Source organism: Oncorhynchus keta, chromosome 13 (genome assembly GCF_023373465.1).
Source record: "Oncorhynchus keta strain PuntledgeMale-10-30-2019 chromosome 13, Oket_V2, whole genome shotgun sequence".
NCBI classification, from domain to species: Eukaryota; Metazoa; Chordata; class Actinopteri; order Salmoniformes; family Salmonidae; genus Oncorhynchus; species Oncorhynchus keta.
In genome coordinates, this window is record NC_068433.1 from 16,826,305 (window position 1) to 16,847,898 (window position 21,594).

The following is a 21,594-nucleotide window of genomic DNA, read 5'->3' on the forward strand; positions in this document are numbered from 1 at the left end:
TTCCCGTGTCTTCCTCTGCTCCTGGTTTCTATCATTCACGGCTTAGCCATGATGACCTCATCATTGTGGGCCCGGTTCCAACACCGGCAGATCCTAGTTCTCTCTCAAATGTTGCCCTACCACTGCATTTATCTCTGTCTCTGGGTCTGTAAGAGTATCTCTTATCTTTTGTCTCTTTTCTTGTCTGCCTACATGTATCTCTCTCTCTGTATCGGGATCTGTATCAATTCTTATCTAGACAGTATTGTATTGAATAGTATACATTTTCCTTTCCACTTCTAAATCTTTGTCTACATCTAACCTGGTATCTTTCAATCCTCCACTCTTTTCCTGTCACTTTTTCTCTCATCTTAGTGGCCCCCCCGCTCTCTCTAAATCTCTCTGTCACTCCCACTCCCTTTCTTTCTCGCCCCTTCTCTCTCTCACCCCTTCTCTCTCTCCCTCTCCTTCTCTTTCTCGCCCCTTCTCTCTCTCCCTCTCCCTCTCTTTCTCGCCCCTTCTCTCTCTTGCCCCTTCTCTCTCTCCCTCTCCTTCTCTTTCTCGCCCCTTCTCTCTCTCCCTCTCCCTCTCTTTCTCGCCCCTTCTCTCTCTCCCTCTCCCTCTCTTTCTCGCCCCTTCTCTCTCTCCCTGTCTTTCGTGCCCCTCCTCTCTCTCTCCCTCATTTTGTTGACTAAACAAATTGGCCTTTATCGGAGACAGCTGCAACCCAAACATGCCAAACAAAAGATAGGGCAAGGAAATCTGCCCAGAAAAGTAATAGCAGTTGGCAGTATTAATGGTATTATAAGCAATTTAAATTACTTCACAATGCACGTTGTTTACAATAATAATAATAATATGCCTTTAATTTGTTACATTCACTGCTAAAATTGACTAAATTTGACCGCCAAGATATTTTATGTTAAAAATGCGAATGGTGGTCCTCAAGAGCTTTTGACTCCGGAACGGAAAATGTTGGGAACCGCTGACCTAGACAGCATGGGTGATGAAACAAGCCCACACAAACGCAACTACATTTTCTTTATATCGACTGCAGACATGGTACAAAAAAAATCCTGTCTAGGAACACATTTTAGGGTTGTGGGACAACGAGGGTAAAGTTGAAAAGACTGAAGGAACAATGACATTTAGCCTTTTTTATTCAACTGAGAGACACCACAGACTTGTTTAACTGGATAAGAGTGGCACACACACACACACGCACGCACGCACACACACACACACACAAACACACGCACAGTGAGACAGTGGGACTGTCATGTTTTGAGACGTAGGAATCAAGTGTCAGACAGACAGGGTCAGACCAGAACAATCAGTAGAGGAGGAGGAGGAGGGGGTGAGGAGGAGGAAGAGGGGGGTCCATACAACTTTCAGCCTGTAACACAGAACGAAAGCATTCACAGATAGCTATGGTCTGTGTGTGTGTGTGTGTGTGTGTGTGTGTGTGTGTGTGTGTGTGTGTGTGTGTGTGTGTGTGTGTGTGTGTGTGTGTGTGTGTGTGTGTGTGTGTGTGTGTGTGTGCACCCTCTGGGGAAGAAGAGACATGCATGCTAATGACACTGGAGAGCAGGTCTCCTTTCTCTTTCACTTTTTTCGGGACTCAATGCTGTCTGGTCCATGAACTCTCACGGGGGTGAAAAGAGGAGCGCTTTTACAGCGTCCGAGAAAACAGACTTCTCATTCAGGTCAACAAACAGTGTGGCATCGCCCACATTAATTCCAGAGAGGTACGGGAAGAATGGCTGAATCGACTGACACATCATTAGTGAGGATAGGCTAGGCCAGGGGAAAAAGAGAGCGAGAGACAGAGGGAGAGAGAGAGAGAGAGAGAGAGGGACTTGGGAATAAAAAGAGATGAGAGATAGAGAGGAGAGACAGGGTACAGAGAGGAGAGACAGGGTACAGAGAGAAGAGACAGGGTACAGAGAGGAGAGACAGGGTACAAGAAGAGAGACAGGGTACAGAGAGGAGAGACAGGGTACAAGAAGAGAGACAGGGTACAGAGAGGAGAGACAGGGTACAGAGAGGAGAGACAGGGTACAGAGAGGAGAGACAGGGTACAGAGAGGAGAGACAAGGTACAGAGAGGAAAGACAGGGTACAGAGAGGAGAGACAGGGTACAAGAAGAGAGACAGGGTACAGAGAGGAGAGACAGGGTACAGAGAGGAGAGACAGGGTACAGAGAGGAGAGACAGGGTACAGAGAGGAGAGACAGGGTTCAGAGAGGAGAGACAGGGTACAGAGAGGAGAGACAGGGTACAGAGAGGAGAGACAGGGTACAGAGCGGAGAGACAGGGTACAGAGAGGAGAGACAGGGTACAGAGAGGAGAGACAGGGTACAGAGAGGAGAGACAGGGTACAGAGAGGAGAGACAGGGTACAGAGAGGAGAGACAGGGTACAGAGAGGAGAGACAGGGTACAGAGAGGAGAGACAGGGTACAGAGAGGAGAGACAGGGTACAGAGAGGAGAGCGTGGGCATATACATGTATGTGCGTGCATGCCCACATTTACTCATTCACGTATGCACATACACATGCATGTGGACTGCTGACATATGCACAAATACACACATGCATACACACACAAACACTATGAAATTACACACAGATAAACACACTACAAACTTACAATAAACACAAAAGGCCTGTTAAGTGATAGACATGTGCACGTACATAGACAAACACACACACACACACACACACAAACAAACAAACACACACACACACACACACACAAAAAAACAAACACACACACATGCATACACACGTTGTGCCCTGTTCCATGGCAACGCCTCCAGCCATGCAAGACATAACCTGACAATGACATGGCTACAGTAACATGACTTCACTTCCCAATCCTACTACTAAGGTTCTGTCATAGACATTCTACAACCAGATCAGTCATTCACTTACACTAATACTTTTCTATATAGACATTCTACAACTAGATCAGTCAGTCACTTACATTAGTACTTTTCTATATAGATATTCTACAACTAGATCAGTCATTCACTTACACTAATACTTTTCTATATAGACATTCTACAACTAGATCAGGCATTCACTTACACTAGCACTTTTCTATATAGATATTCTACAACTAGATCAGGCATTCACTTACAACTTACATAATGGAGCTTAAAATTATAATGATTAACAGAACATTTACCACCTTGACTTAGTGTAAAGCCAGCATAAAGGCAGCCTAACCTTAACCTCTCTCTCAAACAAAACTGCACTGAAGAGCACAAACACATCATATCACAATATGTTGGTTCTAGGCTGTTCGTAAAAACAAACGTAAACCTATGATGTCCCAACAATGTACCCATCAGCACGAGCGTTAAAACAACAGATTGATTTTGTTATGCATCGGACACACAATTTGCTCTGTTGTCACTTCATTTATGTCTGAGGTGGCATTTGCCCACTGCCCATGCTGCCTGTCCTGGAGTGGAATAATAGGTTGAGTGGTGAGGAGGTTGATGTCACTTTCTACAAAACCAGGAGGAGCCATCTTTGGCTGGTCCAAGGGTCCACTTTTATACGTGGCGGAGGGAGGGAAGGGTGAAACTATAGTTTAATTATGCATGCGTGTTTTTAATTCATGGTGGTGGTGGTGGTGGTGGGAGAGGGGTTTTGTGGGCGAGGACCAATGACATTCCACCGTAGCCCCCTCTCCTCATTCTACCTCTCTCTGTCTCGTACTCTCACCAGTCCCGGGGCTGCGTGGGCTAATGAGGTGACACTCACCGTCTGGAGGCTAGCCAAAACCGTCCATTAACTCCTAACAAATAGTGAAGAGGATGATGAAGTAAGGGGGGTAGAGGTGAAACGGGAGGAAGAGGAGGAATGAGGAGACAGAGACAGAGACAGAGACAGACAGACAGACAGACAGACAGACAGACAGACAGACAGACAGACAGACAGACAGACAGACAGACAGACAGACAGACAGACAGACAGACAGACAGGAAGAGAAGCTGAAGTCTGCTACTGGGGTGGTGTTTTGTAGTTGTGAATGAAGCCGCGGGGGTTTGGGGTGTGTGTGCGTGTGTGCAGGATGGTGGTGGTGCGTGGTAATGCGTGGTGGGATTGGTTCAATAGAGGCGGTGTTCCAGTGTTGGACTGCATGGGCCAGGGGGGTTGGGGTTTTTGGAAAGGGGCTGCTGCTAGCACAACGCCACGGCAAAGAAAACCCACCCAGACAAACAGAACTTTGACAGAGTGGCTGTGTGATTCTGCTCTTTCATCCTTTCATCCCCCATCCATTCAACACCCCCCACACCCCCTGTCTGATAATTATGAGACAAATGCACAGGTCCCCTGCTGATGAGTGGAATGGGAGCCCCACAGTGTAGGGTTCAAACCTGCTGCATGTTGTCTGGACTTTGAAAAGGAGAGAGGGAGAAAGAGAGAGTGAGCGAGAGAGAGAGAGAGAGAGAGAGAGAGAGAGAGAGAGAGAGAGAGAGAGAGAGAGAGAGAGAGAGAGAGAGAGAGAGAGAGAGAGAGAGAGAGAGAGAGAGAGAGAGCGGGTGTAAAGTGATTTCTAGGGAAATTCCCCACTCTCCCAGGAAAATGACGGGTGGTAGTCGGGTAGATCTTCAGCTTTGACACACTAGACGGCAAAAAAGTTTTTGTTCCACAATGTATCTGGTTGGTTAGCCGACTAATTATCTCTAATCTCTCTTTCGTAACAGTATTATGTGAACATTCCTTCTAACAACATTCCAGGAAATCTATGTTTTAGGAAAACTCCAGGGGGATTGTTCAATCATGTTATCTCATCATAACCAAATGAGTACCAGACCAATTTTGTTTTTAAACGTATGTTGTGAGAACTGCAGTCAATTTAGTATTAATACCCACAAAACACCAGTCTCAACGTCAACAGTGAAGAGCCGACTCCGGGATGCTGGCTTTCTAGGCAGAGTTCCTCTGTCCAGTGTCTGTGTTCTTTTGCCCATCTTAATCTTTTATTTTTATTGGTCAGTCTGAGAGATGGATTTTTCTTTGCAACTATGCCTAGAAGGCCAGCATCCCGGAGTCGCCTCTTCACTGTTAACGTTGAGACTGGTGTTTTGAGGGTACTATTTAATGAAGCTGCCAGTTGAGGACGTGTGAGGCGTCTGTTTCTCAAACTAGACACTCTAATGTACTTGTCCTCTTGCTCAGTTGTGCATTGGGCCTCCCACTCCTCTTTCTATTCTGGATAGAGACAGTTTGCGCTGTTCTGTGAAGGGAGTAGTACACAGCGTTTAATGAGATCTTCAAAATATATTTGTCGCATGCGCCGAATTCAACAAGTGAAATGCTTACTTACAAGCCCTTAACCAACAATGCAGTTCAAGAAAGAGTTAGGGGTAAAGTGACTATGCATAGATGATAAACAGCGAGAAGCAGCAGTGTAAAAACAAATGGGGGACGGGGGCCGTACCATTGTTGTGTCGTCAGCAAACTTAATGATGGTGTTTGGCCACGCAGTCGTAGGTGAACAGGGAGTACAGGAGGGGACTAAGCACACACTCCTGAGGGGCCCCAGTGTTGAGTATGAGCGTGGCAGATGTATTGTTGGCTACCCTTAACACCTGAGGGCGACCCATCAGGAAGACCAGGATCCAGTTGCAGAGGGAGGTGTTTAGTCCCACGGTCCTTAGCTTAGTGATGATCTTTGTGGGCACTATGGTGTTGAAAGCTGAGCTGTAGTCAATGAACCGCATTCTGACATAGGTGTTCCTTTTGTCCAGGTGGGAAAGAGCAGTGTGGAGTGTGATTGAGATAGCATCATCTGTGGACCTGTTGGGGCGGTATGCGAATTAGAGTAGGTCTAGGGTATCCATGATGATGCTGTTGATGTGAGCCATGACCAGCCTTTCAAAGCACTTCATGGCTACCGAGTTCTAGAAGTTTTGGCAAATTTATTGAAATTCAAATACATAAATATCTCATTTACATAAGTATTCACACCCCTGAGTCAATACTTTGTAGAAGCATCTTTGGCAGCGATTACAGCTGTGAGTCTTTCTGGGTAAGTCTCTAAGAGCATTCCACACCAGACAACCATTTTCAGGTCTTGCCATATATTTTCAAGTAGATTTAAGTCAAAATTGTAACTCGGCCACTCAGGAACATTCACTGTCTTCTTGGTAAGCAACACCAGTGTAGATTTCGCCCTTTTTAGGTTATTGTCCTGCTGAAAGGTGAATTCATGTAAAGTCGACCAATGTATGTTCAAAAGCACACTGAACCAGGCTTTCCTCTGTGCTTAGCTCAACTCTGTTTCTTTTTTATCCTGAAAAACTCCCCAGTCCTTAACGAAACAAAGAATACCCATAACATGATGCAGCCACCCCTATGCTTGAAAATATGAAGAGTGGTACTCAGTAATGTGTTGTATTGGATTTGCATCAAACATAACACTTTTTATTTAGAACAAAATGTGAATTGCTTTTCCACATTTGTTGCAGTATTACTTTAGTGCCTTGTTGCAAACAGGATGCATGTTTTAGAATATTTGTATTCTGTAGAGGCTTCCCTATTATTATTGTGGAGTAATTACAATGTTGTTGATCCATCCTCAGTTTTCTCTTATCACAGCCAATGGCCTCATGGTGAAATCCCTGAGCTGTTTCCTCCCTCTTCGGCAACTGAGTTAGGAGGACACCTGTATCTTTGTAGTAGCCAGTGCTTTATTGATACACCATCCAAAGTGTAATTAATAACATTTAAAAAAACAAATACACATCTACCAATAGGTGCCCTTCTTTGCGAGGCATTAGAACATCTTCCTGGACTTGGTGGTTGAATCTGTGTTTGAAATTCTCTGCTCGACTCTGGGACCTTATTATTGCGCACAGAGTGAGCCCATGCAACATATTATGTGATGTGTTAAGCACATTTTTACACCTGAATTTAGGATTGCCAAAACAGAGGAGTTGAATACCCAAATGACTCTTCAGATTAAAATGTTAAAATAATGCGGTAACATTTTTGAAAAACATAATTCCACTTTGATATTCAAATCAAATCAAACTTTATTTGTCACATGCGCCGAATACAACAAGTGTAGACCTTACCGTGAAATGCTTACTTACAAGCCCTTAACCAACAGTGCAGTTCAAGAAGAGTTATTATGGGGTAGTGTGTGTAGGCCAGTGACAAAAAAATCTAAATTGAATCCATTTGAAATTCCAGCTGTAACACAACATTTTGGGGGAAAAGTCAAAGGGTCTGAATACTTTCTGAAGGCACTGTGTTAGAGTTGATTTATTGGCATAATGTTGGAGCATAGTTAACTACTGTAAATGAAAGTTAGCTACTGTAAACTAAAGTTAACTACTGTAAATTAATGTTAGCTACTGTAAATGTTCCTCTCGGATGAAAATATAACCAACACAATTCAGATCTCAGACACTTGGCCTGCGAATGGCTACTAACAGTACAGTGTCAAAAAATACTTGCAGACTTCATTTTGAATGGAGGATTCCATATCTTTATAACTCTGAACTCCAGCCAGCGACGGATGCCTGTGACTCCCACTAGCCAATCTTACTACCGCGAGCCTTTGGCTGATGACTTGGAGAACGGAATCCCCACTTGCAGGAGAGGTGGGCAGTGCCAGTGGGAAGTGCCAGGGCAAGAGGGTGCCTCTCAGAGGGCAAGCATGGCCTCTCTCCAGCTGGGCGAGAGGCCACGAAGGAATTCTGCCCTCTGCCACCCTCACCCTGTGCCAATGACACAGATGTAAACACATATCCATACACACAACGCCAACGACCTCACACACCTTAATTATGACGTTGGGTGAATTATTGGCTCATATAATTCCACATCTAAGGCAAGGCGGAGTGGCCTTGGTCCAAGACAGACAATGGAACAAAGCTGTGCACTCATTCAGACAGCTTTGCTGGCAGTGGTAACCATGTTTGGAGCGAAGTGGTGTTTAATGTGTCATTACAAACATAAAAACAGACTACCAGCACTGCCAACAGATGTTGGCAAGGCAATTCTTTACTGCCATGACAAAACTTCAATACGGGAACAATGCCAGCAGGTGCAAATGAAGACTGAATGTTCCCTTATTCATGTTTTTCTTCACACAACTGTGCTTCAGTGTTCCATCTTCAGTGTTCCATCTTCAGTGATCCATCTTCAGTGATCCATCTTCAGTGTTCCATCTTCAGTGAACCATCTTCAGTGTTCCATCTTCAGTGATCCATCTTCAGTGCTCCATCTTCGGTGTTCCATCTTCAGTGCTCCATCTTCAGTGTTCCATCTTCAGTGCTCCATCTTCAGTGATCCATCTTCAGTGCTCCATCTTCGGTGTTCCATCTTCAGTGTTCCATCTTCAGTGCTCCATCTTCGGTGTTCCATCTTCAGTGATCCATCTTCAGTGATCCATCTTCAGTGTTCCATCTTCAGTGTTCCCAGCATGTGATTGAGATATGGATAAGTATTGTATTGGCTGAAAGCTAACAGGACATTTTGACGACGGCACATTACCTCGGAGATGGGCATCCCATGGAGATGGATCAACTAAATGCAGTGCTGTGGTGCTGGAACATCACAAATGTAAACGGTCCAGAGCTGTGTCTTGTGGTATACCATACTACCACCAAATGTCAACAGAGGGCTGGAGTCTGGTTTCCAATGTTTCCACCCCCTACCCAAACCATACGCCCAGTAATGTCCTCAGGTAAAGACTGTTAAAACCGCTCAACGATCCTAGTACACTGCTCGGCTATAAGAGGACGACAGGCTGTGGAGTAGGTGTCATAAAAACGTCTGCATGCCGCATGGCCAGTAAAACCCTTCCTTTCCTGCTAATGAGCCCAAACATCGGAGCTAGCAAGACGTTGTTATGAACCCCATGCCAGGGCCAGGTTAAACCAATGCCAGCCACGATGATATAGGGAGAGGGGCTGTAAGGGAGGGGGGTTGGGTGGTTCCCAAGTAACGGTAATACACCTGGAACAAGGTTTTAGCAGGGGGTTAGGGCTGGGGGGAACTGTTGCAACACATAAACACGTGTTGGTCAGAAGTGTTCAGCGCCATTTCTGAGTAACAAAAGCAAACTGCAGTCCTGATACTGCAGGACTTTGAGATGGGCTCATTCGTTTTCGCTGTAGGGTTATGCGGACTCAGAGCAGTCTGTCTTAGCAGACCAGAGCTGAGTGGTTGGAACAGTACACACCCTCACATATCTCAGGAGGAGCAACGATGGTGTTGCCCACCACAAGGTCAGAGTGATCTGGCAGGGTTCCAGAGGCAGCATAAAACCCCTCCTCCACACATCATGGAGCTATCGCCTTGGGGAGCTCCCAAATGCACCGACAATCAATAATCAAACACACACACACCACCAAACAACTTGAAGATATGGGTAACGGTGCCCCACCTCCATCCTTAGAGAAATGCACGCATGCGCACGCACTCGCACACACACGCACTCGCACACACACGCACTCACACACATACACACACACACACACACACACACACACACACACACACACACACACACACACACACACACACACACACACACACACACACACACGTGAAGAGTTTGTATGAAGATTCCTGGCAACAACTAAAGGAAGCAAATCGTCCCAGTGCTCCCGAGCTCCTGGGGCAGCTTACATGGGCAACCGTTTGGGAGAAGGGAACCAACCTCTAAATTTATTCTGCATGTATGAAAAGCCGTAAACAATGGTGTTTAAGAATTGGGGTTGCATGAATGCTACATGGATATGGCTGTGTTGCGATTGTAAATGATGTACTGTATCTATAGGAAAATAATATAAGGATATACATGTTAGACCTAACCCAGGGTAGGCATCATCACAGCCTGGCATGGCAAGTCTAGTCCTCCTCCTTCATGAGTCAAAATTAGAAATATGTGAAAGTGTTTTGTTTCGCAGCACATCTTCTGGTGGACATTGTCAAAATACAGGGATGATAACTAAAACAAAGATACCTGTCATGTGACCCAATTTGCCAGCGCCTTGAAAGGTATTCATTATTAAGATTATATAGTGGTGCCTTGAGAGGTGTTCATTATTAAGATTATATAGTGGTGCCTTGAGAGGTGTTCATTATTAAGATTGTATAGTGGTGCCTTGAGAGGTGTTCATTATTAAGATTATATAGTGGTGCCTTGAGAGGTGTTCATTATTAAGATTATATAGTGGTGCCTTGAGAGGTGTTCATTATTAAGATTATATAGTGGTGCCTTGAGAGGTGTTCATTATTAAGATTGTATAGTGGTGCCTTGAGAGGTGTTCATTATTAAGATTGTATAGTGGTGCCTTGAGAGGTGTTCATTATTAAGATTATATAGTGGTGCCTTGAGAGGTGTTCATTATTAAGATTATATAGTGGTGCCTTGAGAGGTGTTCATTATTAAGATTGTATAGTGGTGCCTTGAGAGGTGTTCATTATTAAGATTGTATAGTGGTGCCTTGAGAGGTGTTCATTATTAAGATTGTATAGTGGTGCCTTGAGAGGTGTTCATTATTAAGATTGTATAGTGGTGCCTTGAGAGGTGTTCATTATTAAGATTGTATAGTGGTGCCTTGAGAGGTGTTCATTATTAAGATTATATAGTGGTGCCTTGAGAGGTGTTCATTATTAAGATTGTATAGTGGTGCCTTGAGAGGTGTTCATTATTAAGATTATATAGTGGTGCCTTGAGAGGTGTTCATTATTAAGATTGTATAGTGGTGCCTTGAGAGGTGTTCATTATTAAGATTATATAGTGGTGCCTTGAGAGGTGTTCATTATTAAGATTATATAGTGGTGCCTTGAGAGGTGTTCATTATTAAGATTATATAGTGGTGCCTTGAGAGGTGTTCATTATTAAGATTATATAGTGGTGCCTTGAGAGGTGTTCATTATTAAGATTATATAGTGGTGCCTTGAGAGGTGTTCATTATTAAGATTATATAGTGGTGCCTTGAGAGGTGTTCATTATTAAGATTGTATAGTGGTGCCTTGAGAGGTGTTCATTATTAAGATTATATAGTGGTGCCTTGAGAGGTGTTCATTATTAAGATTGTATAGTGGTGCCTTGAGAGGTGTTCATTATTAAGATTATATAGTGGTGCCTTGAGAGGTGTTCATTATTAAGATTGTATAGTGGTGCCTTGAGAGGTGTTCATTATTAAGATTATATAGTGGTGCCTTGAGAGGTGTTCATTATTAAGATTGTATAGTGGTGCCTTGAGAGGTGTTCATTATTAAGATTGTATAGTGGTGCCTTGAGAGGTGTTCATTATTAAGATTGTATAGTGGTGCCTTGAGAGGTGTTCATTATTAAGATTATATAGTGGTGCCTTGAGAGGTGTTCATTATTAAGATTGTATAGTGGTGACTTGAGAGGTGTTCATTATTAAGATTGTATAGTGGTGCCTTGAGAGGTGTTCATTATTAAGATTGTATAGTGGTGACTTGAGAGGTCAACTGTTTGGGTTGGATGTGTCCTCATAATGCTGTTTCACTTTGTTTCACTGTTTCACTTTCCCACGAGGCTCCCAATTTTGTAGTCTCTCAAAAATATTCACACGGATGACAGCAAAAGCAGGCCGCCATTTTACAGTAACATGAAACAGTAGAACTTGGCCTAAACATCTATTTTACAGAAAACATGGAACTGCAGAACTGAGCCTAAATATCACACTCATTTTTTCCATCATTTGAAAAATCTGGAATTTCCCTCTTTCGCCACTTCCCCCCTTTCCTCCACCTTTCCCTCCCCTCCTTCCCCGGTGCTCTTTCCTCCACCTTTCCCTCCCCTCCTTCCCTGGTGCTCTTTCCTCCACCTTTCCCTCCCCTCCTTCCCCGGTGCTCTTTCCTCCACCTTTCCCTCCCCTCCTTCCCCGGTGCTCTTTCCTCCACCTTTCCCTCCCCTCCTTCCCCGGTGCTCTTTCCTCCACCTTTCCCTCCCCTCCTTCCCCGGTGCTCTTTCCTCCACCTTTCCCTCCCCTCCTTCCCCGGTGCTCTTTCCTCCACCTTTCCCTCCCCTCCTTCCACGGTGCTCTTTCCTCCACCTTTCCCTCCCCTCCTTCCACAGTGCTCTTTCCTCCACCTTTCCCTCCCCTCCTTCCACGGTGCTCTTTCCTCCACCTTTCCCTCCCCTCCTTCCACGGTGCTCTTTCCTCCACCTTTCCCTCCCCTCCTTCCACGGTGCTCTTTCCTCCACCTTTCCCTCCCCTCCTTCCACGGTGCTCTTTCCTCCACCTTTCCCTCCCCTCCTTCCACGGTGCTCTTTCCTCCACCTTTCCTCCCCTCCTTCCCCGGTGCTCTTTCCTCCACCTTTCCCTCCCCTCCTTCCCCCGGTGCTCTTTCCTCCACCTTTCCCTCCCCTCCTTCCACGGTGCTCTATCCTCCACCTTTCCCTCCCCTCCTTCCACGGTGCTCTATCCTCCACCTTTCCCTCCCCTCCTTCCACGGTGCTCTTTCCTCCACCTTTCCCTCCCCTCCTTCCACGGTGCTCTTTCCTCCACCTTTCCCTCCCCTCCTTCCACAGTGCTCTTTCCTCCACCTTTCCCTCCCCTCCTTCCCCGGTGCTCTTTCCTCCACCTTTCCCTCCCCTCCTTCCACGGTGCTCTTTCCTCCACCTTTCCCTCCCCTCCTTCCACGGTGCTCTTTCCTCCACCTTTCCCTCCCCTCCTTCCACGGTGCTCTTTCCTCCACCTTTCCCTCCCCTCCTTCCCCGGTGCTCTTTCCTCCACCTTTCCCTCCCCTCCTTCCCCGGTGCTCTTTCCTCCACCTTTCCCTCCCCTCCTTCCCCGGTGCTCTTTCCTCCACCTTTCCCTCCCCTCCTTCCACGGTGCTCTTTCCTCCACCTTTCCCTCCCCTCCTTCCCCGGTGCTCTTTCCTCCACCTTTCCCTCCCCTCCTTCCACGGTGCTCTTTCCTCCACCTTTCCCTCCCCTCCTTCCCCGGTGCTCTTTCCTCCACCTTTCCCTCCCCTCCTTCCCCGGTGCTCTTTCCTCCACCTTTCCCTCCCCTCCTTCCACGGTGCTCTTTCCTCCACCTTTCCCTCCCTTCCTTCCACGGTGCTCTTTCCTCCACCTTTCCCTCCCCTCCTTCCACGGTGCTCTTTCCTCCACCTTTCCCTCCCCTCCTTCCACAGTGCTCTTTCCTCCACCTTTCCCTCCCCTCCTTCCACGGTGCTCTTTCCTCCACCTTTCCCTCCCCTCCTTCCCCGGTGCTCTTTCCTCCACCTTTCCCTCCCCTCCTTCCCCGGTGCTCTTTCCTCCACCTTTCCCTCCCCTCCTTCCACGGTGCTCTTTCCTCCACTTCCTCCAGTTTGCTAGGATAGTCCACCCAGCCTGATGATGGGGGTCTTTACACCCAGCTGTGTATGCATGTGCGTTTGTGTGTAAGGGGGGGTGGGGGTTGTGTGTGTATGTGTATGTATGTGTGTATGCGTGGTGTTTGTGTGTGTGTGTACATATAAGTGTGTGCTTGGTGTTTGTGGGGGAGGGGGTTTGTGTGTGTATATGTGTGCGCGTGGGGGGAGAGGAGGGGTTGTGTGTGTGTGTGTGTGTGGGGGGGGTTGTGTGTGTGTATGTGTGTGGGGGGGTTGTGTGTGTGTATGTGTGTGCGTGTGGAGGGGGTTGTGTGTGTGTGTGGAGGGGGTTGTGTGTGTGTGTGTGTGGGGGGGGGTTGTGTGTGTGTATGTGTGTGTGTGTGTGTGTGTGTGTACATTGTTAGACATGACCACCTTGTTGACCTGATGGCTAGCGAGGTCAGACAAGTGGTCTCACAAACAGCACACATGTATAAACATTATTGTGTAAGGTGAGGCTGGTTTGATGTTGATGATTATGTGTTTTCCTGTGGGCCAAATACAACAGATATTGTTGTTTTTGGGGGAGGCCATGGGGAGGTGTTCATTTTGGAAGTGGGCTGCTCATTGGACGGCTACATGGATTGGGTGAAGGTACTAGCTGGTGGCTCTGATATTTGGCAGTCTCGGCCATTCACACAGGCTAGCAGTGCGTGACCTGAGCAACCAGGCCGAGAGGGGCAAGACAGGGGAAAGTTGCCCTGGGTGTCACTGTTTGAGTAGATCTGTGCTCTCCTGGGTCTGATTCCCTCATCACCCCTCCCCGTCGCAATCTAGCGAGCCCCTCAGAAGACAAATATTGTTCCCATTGTAGTTTTTTTGTGCTCTGTAGTGTACTCACCCTAACAACATTGCAAAGGGCGAGAGCCATAAAATCCTATTTTTTCTTTACAACCTAGCATCTAATTCATTAATTATTTCAGCCTCGGGCAATTTTCCATCGTCTGGGGTAATCCCCCCCACTCTGTCACAACCAGATGCCTAGCAAGCACGACCGTTTAACCACAGTGTCCTCATGTTGTTCTATCAACAGACGAGCAGATACTGTCGGCTCTCTCGTATCGAGGTCCTTTTCTGCTACGGTAGTTCCTTTATTTATTTTATTTAGAGTTCTAATGATGTCCCCTGCTACATCTGCACTGTATTAAAGTAACTGGAGTGACAATTATCAAATGGAGTGACAATTATCAAATGAATAATGAAAAGGAGTCAAATACTTCACAATGTTTTTGCACAAAAACATCTATTACAGATGGGAGAAGTGGTGGTTACATAACTCAATTTGTTCCGCAAGAGATTGTAAATAATTCACCATGACAACTAAACAATCAAGCTATTGTATGTAAGAAAATACTGTACGCTGATAAGCTCATTACATTCAGTTTGAATGAAATATGTAGGCTATGCATTGAATGTACTTTTTAATTAAGATAGCTTCCGCAAGTATGTACAATGTTAACACGGACCAAATGAATGGGGTTCTCCCACCACAAATCTATTGAGCTTAAAACATGTCAAGACCAAGGGGGCAAAGGGATCTTCCTTTCGGAGAGAGTTTGGAGAGGCTTCGTTCCAGGTGGCTGTAAAACGTTATCTACACTTTAGTAGAGCTGGATAGCCCATTGCATTGCATCACGGGAACTGGGAAGAAAATCAAATAGCTACCATTGGCTCATCAGATGCTGTAATCCCATTCTTGGCAATAGCTCATCTACTGTAGTGTACAACTACCCCCCCTCCCCCCACACACACAAAAAATGACCGCCCTTGGAAAGTAGTGAGGACACGTTTTTTTTCTGAGAGAAAGTCAAGTGAAAACACTATCTTTCTTCTGACAGCAAGCATGCACAGTAGTCCTAGTCCCCACCCTGGCTGGTTGGCAGCCCTGCCGAAACACTTCCCATTTGCAGTGCAGTGCTGGGGCCGGATCCAAGCCACTTGAGCTTTGGCATGGCTCACCTGGAACACCCCAGGACTCCTGCAAACACACGCCAGCAACGGGCCAATCCACTCCGGGCGGCCATACTGTAACAGCAAACACAGTAAGCAACGCCGAGTAGAAAGAACAGTGTTAAGACAAAAATGGTTATGTAAAAAGGTTATGTAAGCTACTATATACGGGAGTGGTACCTTACATGCAAAGAACAGAACCGTTATCAGAATTATACAGATCGTATGTCACCATATGGAATTCTTTTAACACATAATGTATTTCCTGTCTACTGGGAGCCCTCTTTAGGAGGAGGGGAAACAAAGTATGTATGGAAGGAGGGGGCGGGGGGGGGGGGGCGGCCCAGGCACGCTCAGTGAAAATATGCCTCATGCACTCGTTGAACTTGGGGCCTTCGCAGGCTTCTCTCCTCTCAAGGTTACAGGAGGAGGGCCTGTTGTGCGGCGAAGAAGCAGTATGAAGAGGAGTCGAGCGATTAGGGCCTGACGATTCGACACAAAGAAACAGTTCAAATTACCGAGATGTAAACATTAAGATTTAAAAAGTGTAAACTTTTCAACTTAAATTAGTCTCGTCTTCAACCATGCAAAGGAAAGCCCTAGTGTTGTTGGACTATGGAGGAACGAGTGTCTCTGGCCCAGATAATAGAGGGGAGCGACCGCTGAGCGCCTTTGACATCGAGCTTCCTTCCCCTCCTCAGAGCCCGGGATCCGGGCCATGTATCCTCTAGCCGCACCCCTGGGCTTCGTCCACACAAAGGTAGGAAGCTGGCCGCCAGAGCAGCACCACCACACTGCATTGTGATGCGGCCACTAAATCACGTCTTGTTTCATCCACGATGCTCTTTATGCACATTTTCAACAGGGGAAACCATAAACACAACAACTGCCAGTAAATGCCTCTGTCTGGAGAGAAGAGAAAAGATGACAGGGATATTAGCTAATTGAAGTCGATATGGTTCGTGGTGACGTTTGAAATTCACCTCTCGATACTTAAACAAGAAAACCTGTGTGTCCACAAAGGAAGGAAGAGGCAACAGATTCTAACAGAGATAGTATATGAAGGCCAGAGATCTGGAAAGCTTTTCAGGAAGAGGCACCAGATCCTAACAGAGATAGTATATGAAGGCCAGAGATCTGGAAAGCTTTTCAGGAAGAGGCACCAGATCCTAACAGAGATAGTATATGAAGGCCAGAGATCTGGAAAGCTTTTCAGGAAGAGGCAACAGATCCTAACAGAGATAGTATATGAAGGCCAGAGATCTGGAAAGCTTTTCAGGAACAGGCAACAGATCCTAACAGAGATAGCATATGAAGGCCAGAGATCTGGAAAGCTTTTCAGGAACAGGCAACAGATTCTAACAGAGATGGTATATGAAGGCCAGAGCCTCTGGAAAGCTTTTCAGGAAGAGGCAACAGATCCTAACAGAGATAGTATATGAAGGCCAGAGCCTCTGGAAAGCTTTTCAGGAAGAGGCAACAGATTCTAACAGAGATAGTATATGAAGGCCAGAGCCTCTGGAAAGCTTTTCAAGAACAGGCAACAGATTCTAACAGAGATAGTATATGAAGGCCAGAGCCTCTGGAAAGCTTTTCAGGAAGAGGCAACAGATTCTAACAGAGATAGTATATGAAGGCCAGAGATCTGGAAAGCTTTTCAGGAAGAGGCAACAGATCCTAACAGAGATAGTATATGAAGGCCAGAGATCTGGAAAGCTTTTCAGGAAGAGGCAACAGATCCTAACAGAGATAGTATATGAAGGCCAGAGCCTCTGGAAAGCTTTTCAGGAAGAGGCACCAGATCCTAACAGAGATAGTATATGAAGGCCAGAGCCTCTGGAAAGCTTTTCAGGAAGAGGCAACAGATTCTAACAGAGATAGTATATGAAGGCCAGAGATCTGGAAAGCTTTTCAGGAAGAGGCAACAGATCCTAACAGAGATAGTATATGAAGGCCAGAGCCTCTGGAAAGCTTTTCAAGAACAGGCAACAGATTCTAACAGAGATAGTATATGAAGGCCAGAGATCTGAAAAGCTTTTCAGGAACAGGCAACAGATTCTAACAGAGATAGTATATGAAGGCCAGAGATCTGGAAAGCTTTTCAGGAAGAGGCAACAGATCCTAACAGAGATAGTATATGAAGGCCAGAGATCTGGAAAGCTTTTCAGGAAGAGGCAACAGATCCTAACAGAGATAGTATATGAAGGCCAGAGACTCTGGAAAGCTTTTCAGGAAGAGGCACCAGATCCTAACAGAGATAGTATATGAAGGCCAGAGCCTCTGGAAAGCTTTTCAGGAAGAGGCAACAGATTCTAACAGAGATAGTATATGAAGGCCAGAGATCTGGAAAGCTTTTCAGGAACAGGCAACAGATCCTAACAGAGATAGCATATGAAGGCCAGAGATCTGGAAAGCTTTTCAGGAAGAGGCACCAGATCCTAACAGAGATAGTATATGAAGGCCAGAGATCTGGAAAGCTTTTCAGGAAGAGGCAACAGATTCTAACAGAGATAGTATATGAAGGCCAGAGCCTCTGGAAAGCTTTTCAGGAAGAGGCACCAGATCCTAACAGAGATAGTATATGAAGGCCAGAGATCTGGAAAGCTTTTCAGGAAGAGGCAACAGATCCTAACAGAGATAGTATATGAAGGCCAGAGCCTCTGGAAAGCTTTTCAGGAAGAGGCAACAGATTCTAACAGAGATGGTATATGAAGGCCAGAGATCTGGAAAGCTTTTCAGGAAGAGGCAACAGATTCTAACAGAGATAGTATATGAAGGCCAGAGCCTCTGGAAAGCTTTTCAGGAAGAGGCACCAGATCCTAACAGAGATAGTATATGAAGGCCAGAGATCTGGAAAGCTTTTCAGGAAGAGGCAACAGATTCTAACAGAGATAGTATATGAAGGCCAGAGCCTCTGGAAAGCTTTTCAGGAAGAGGCAACAGATCCTAACAGAGATCTTATATAGAGGCCAGAGCCTCTGGAAAGATTTTCAGGATAAGGGAGTGTCACCAAAGTCAAAGGCCCACCAATTTATAATGTTTTGCTCCTAAATGGTACATTGGTTTTGAACATATCAACAATTCATAATTGTATTATCACAGATTAAATAAAACACAGGGAAAACTGAATTTTAACTGCACTGGGCCTTTAAAAGGAGCACTTTTCGTGCTTTACTATAGGTCTGGTCCTCAAAACATCAGACAAGTCAAAGCCGCCGTTTGGCATTATGGTTCTACTGATATACGCCATCTCAATCGCACTCCACACTGCCGTTTCCCACCTGGACAAAAGGAGCGCCTATGTTCATTGACTACAGCTCAGCGTTCAACACCATAGTGCCCACAAAGCTCATCAAGGTAAGGATAAGGACCCTGGGACTAAACACCTCCCTCTGCAACTGGATCCTGGACTTCCTGACGGTCCTCCCCCAGGTGGTAAGGGTAGGCAACAACACATCTGCACATCTACACTGATCCTCAACACTGGGGCCCCTCAGGGGTGGGTGCTTAGTCCCCTCCTGTACTCTCTGTGCACCCACGACTTCGTGGCCAAACACCACTCCAACACCATCATTAAGTTTGTTGACGGCACAACAGTAGGCCTGATCACCGACAACAATTTTATTTTACCTTTATTTAACTAGGCAAGTCAGTTAAGAACAAATTCTTATTTTCAATGACGGCCTAGTTGGTTAACTGCCTGTTCAGGGGCAGAGCGACTGATTTGTACCTTGTCAGCTAGAGGGTTTGAACTTGCAACCTTCAGGTTACTAGTCCAACGCTCTAACCACTAGGCTACCCTGCCGCCCCAATGAGATAGCCTATAGGGAGGAGGTCACAGACCTGGCAGTGTGGTGCCAGGACAACAACCTCTCCATCAATGTGAGCAAGACAAAGGAGATGATCGTGGACTACAGGAAAAAGCAGGCCAAACAGGTCCCCATTGTGTCCCCAGATCCTCAAAAAGTTATACAGCTGCACCATCGAGTGCATCCTGACCAGTTGCATCACCACCTGGTATTGAAACTGCTTGGCATTTGACAGTAAGGCTCTACAGAGGGTAGTGCATACGGATCAGTACATCACTGGGGCCAAGCTTCCTGCCATCCTGGACCTATATACTAGGCGGCGTCAGAGGAAGGCCCAAAAAATTGTCAAAGACTCGAGTCACCCGAGTCATAGACCAAAAGGCTCCTTAACAGCTTCTACCCCGAAGCCATAAGTCTGCTGAACAATTCATCAAATGGCCACCTGGACTATTTACATTTTTACACTGCTGCTACTCGCTGTTTATTATCGATGCATAGTCACTTTACCCCTACCTACATGCACGAATTACCTCGAGTAACCTGTACCCCTGCACATTGACTCAGTTCCTGTATACAGCCTCGCTATTTTTTACTTTTTACTCTTGTTTATTTATTCAGTATTTCCTGAACTCTATTTCTTTAACTGCATTGTTGGTTAAGGACTTGTAAGAAAGCATTGCACGGTAAGGTTTGTGGAGGAAGCACCTGTTGTATTCGGCGCATGTGACTAATACAATTTGATTTGCTATAGATACAGATACCTTAAACACCCAATACTCTGGGTCTCACTGCTAAACACTCAGTAGCCACAAACTTGCATGAAATGCTAAGGAGCATTACAGGACAAATGTCGTCATTTCTAGGCAGTACATCATTTGAGTGTTAAAAAAAAACAAATGAACATACTGTATAAAGAAGTGGGTCACTCATAATGAAAGTTGGGCTCAGCTTTGCCCATGTGGCTAAATAAATAGTCAACTAAACCCGAGTCAGACAGCTAATGTTGCTGCACACTTAAAATGGCCGCCATATCTGGAGTCTTTGGAGAACGATTTGAGAAAATATAGCCCATCAAACACAAAGAAAGGCTACAGAGAGAATCATCAAGAGGTCGGTTGGGAATCTGACAGGGTATTAGACAGTCAGTTGGGGTTGTTGACGCCATGGTTTAGAGCGTCACTTGAGGATCTCTTCGTTTGTGGAGGAAGCAGCAAACAAATGAAGAGGCATGAGCTCACAGACTTAGTCGATTAGAATGTTATTTATTAGGCTAACTCGTCGCTGGTGTGGGGAGAGATGGTAAACAAGTTTGTTTCTTATATCATCAAGATGTCTTATGCTATTGGGAAGGTATAAGATGAGAGCTGAGGCAAGAAAATGACATTTCAATAGCAAACCAAAAATGTGTCCATTTGAGATAATGCCCACTAATAAAGCACTGATGGAATACCGATTTAGCACACATAGTTAAATTAGGTTTGTTATATTACAAACCTACGCAGTTTGCTGGGAAATGTTGAAGCGATAAACAATGTTGCCTAATTTACCTGATTTGACCTTGTCAGCTGCAGCATAATCTGGTTGACTTTTATGGGGCTGTACAGCCACACAGTTTACCCTTATTCTCATCTGCACTTCATTAAAACAGGGGAGTGTTGGTGTGCTGCGCAAGATTTGTGGGGAATTAAACCTGCCTTAGCTATAGACCGTAGGCCTATGTAAGGGAATGTATTGCATAGCCTTGGAAAGGTTGAAAACATTCAGTCATTAAAAATAAAAATAACTGCGGAACAACAGCCAAAAAAACATTGGATGCAGCGTCCAAAACAGTGGCTTTTCCTGGGGGATGATGTTTCCTGACCACAAAATGTTTTCGACATCTGATTGTCTTGATGGTTTTAGCAGTCGAATCTCATCCACAGCTGTGCAGAACTGGTCTGGAGTGGCCGAAGAAGAAACTTTGTGATCTAAACGGGGGGGCTATGAGAATGAGAAATGCACGTGTGAGAGGTGTATTTTTAGGACCGGCGGGTGATATTTCCCCATGACACATTGACTGCTAAGGGCCTGCAGAGTGACAACATGCACAAACCCCAACGCCGCTATGGAAACTAACAACTTGACTGTAGGAGCAACCTTAGTAAAGAAATACCTCCCTTTAAGTAGGCCTCTGGATATTCCCAGCACACACTGAATGAGGGACCTTCTTTATATTTACAATGTGCGTGAAACATGAATCAACTTTCCTATCAAAACCTCTGCGCTGTCGCGTATGTTCCTCCCGAAACACCGACCATGTCTAAGTTACAGTATATCTATAAATCTTTCAAGCAGTTCTACCAAGGAGACAACCCTTCTATTTACAATCAAAAGCGCTCGCTCCCTGACAGGTCGTCATTGTAAATAAGAATTTGTTCTTAATTGACTTACCTGTATAAATAAAGGTGAAATAAAACAGGGGAAAAAACTGTCCACCCGG

At 45.6% G+C, this 21,594-nt stretch overlaps 1 protein-coding gene and 1 long non-coding RNA gene across 8 annotated transcripts in view; one reads left to right on the forward strand and one right to left on the reverse strand.

Annotated features, from left to right (window-relative positions):
• LOC118391965 (nuclear factor 1 B-type-like) overlaps positions 1–21,594 on the reverse strand; it is a 97,360-nt gene that overhangs the window by 48,062 nt on the left and 27,704 nt on the right. The gene's annotated exons all lie outside the window — the stretch shown is intronic.
• LOC127906735 (uncharacterized) lies at positions 9,879–11,550 on the forward strand. Of its 2 annotated transcripts, none has more exons than XR_008062713.1 (3): positions 9,879–10,318; positions 10,395–10,698; positions 10,737–11,550. It is a non-coding gene; the product is annotated as an uncharacterized LOC127906735 (long non-coding RNA). The 2 variants fall into 2 exon arrangements; XR_008062712.1 differs by having other exon boundaries at positions 10,395–10,622.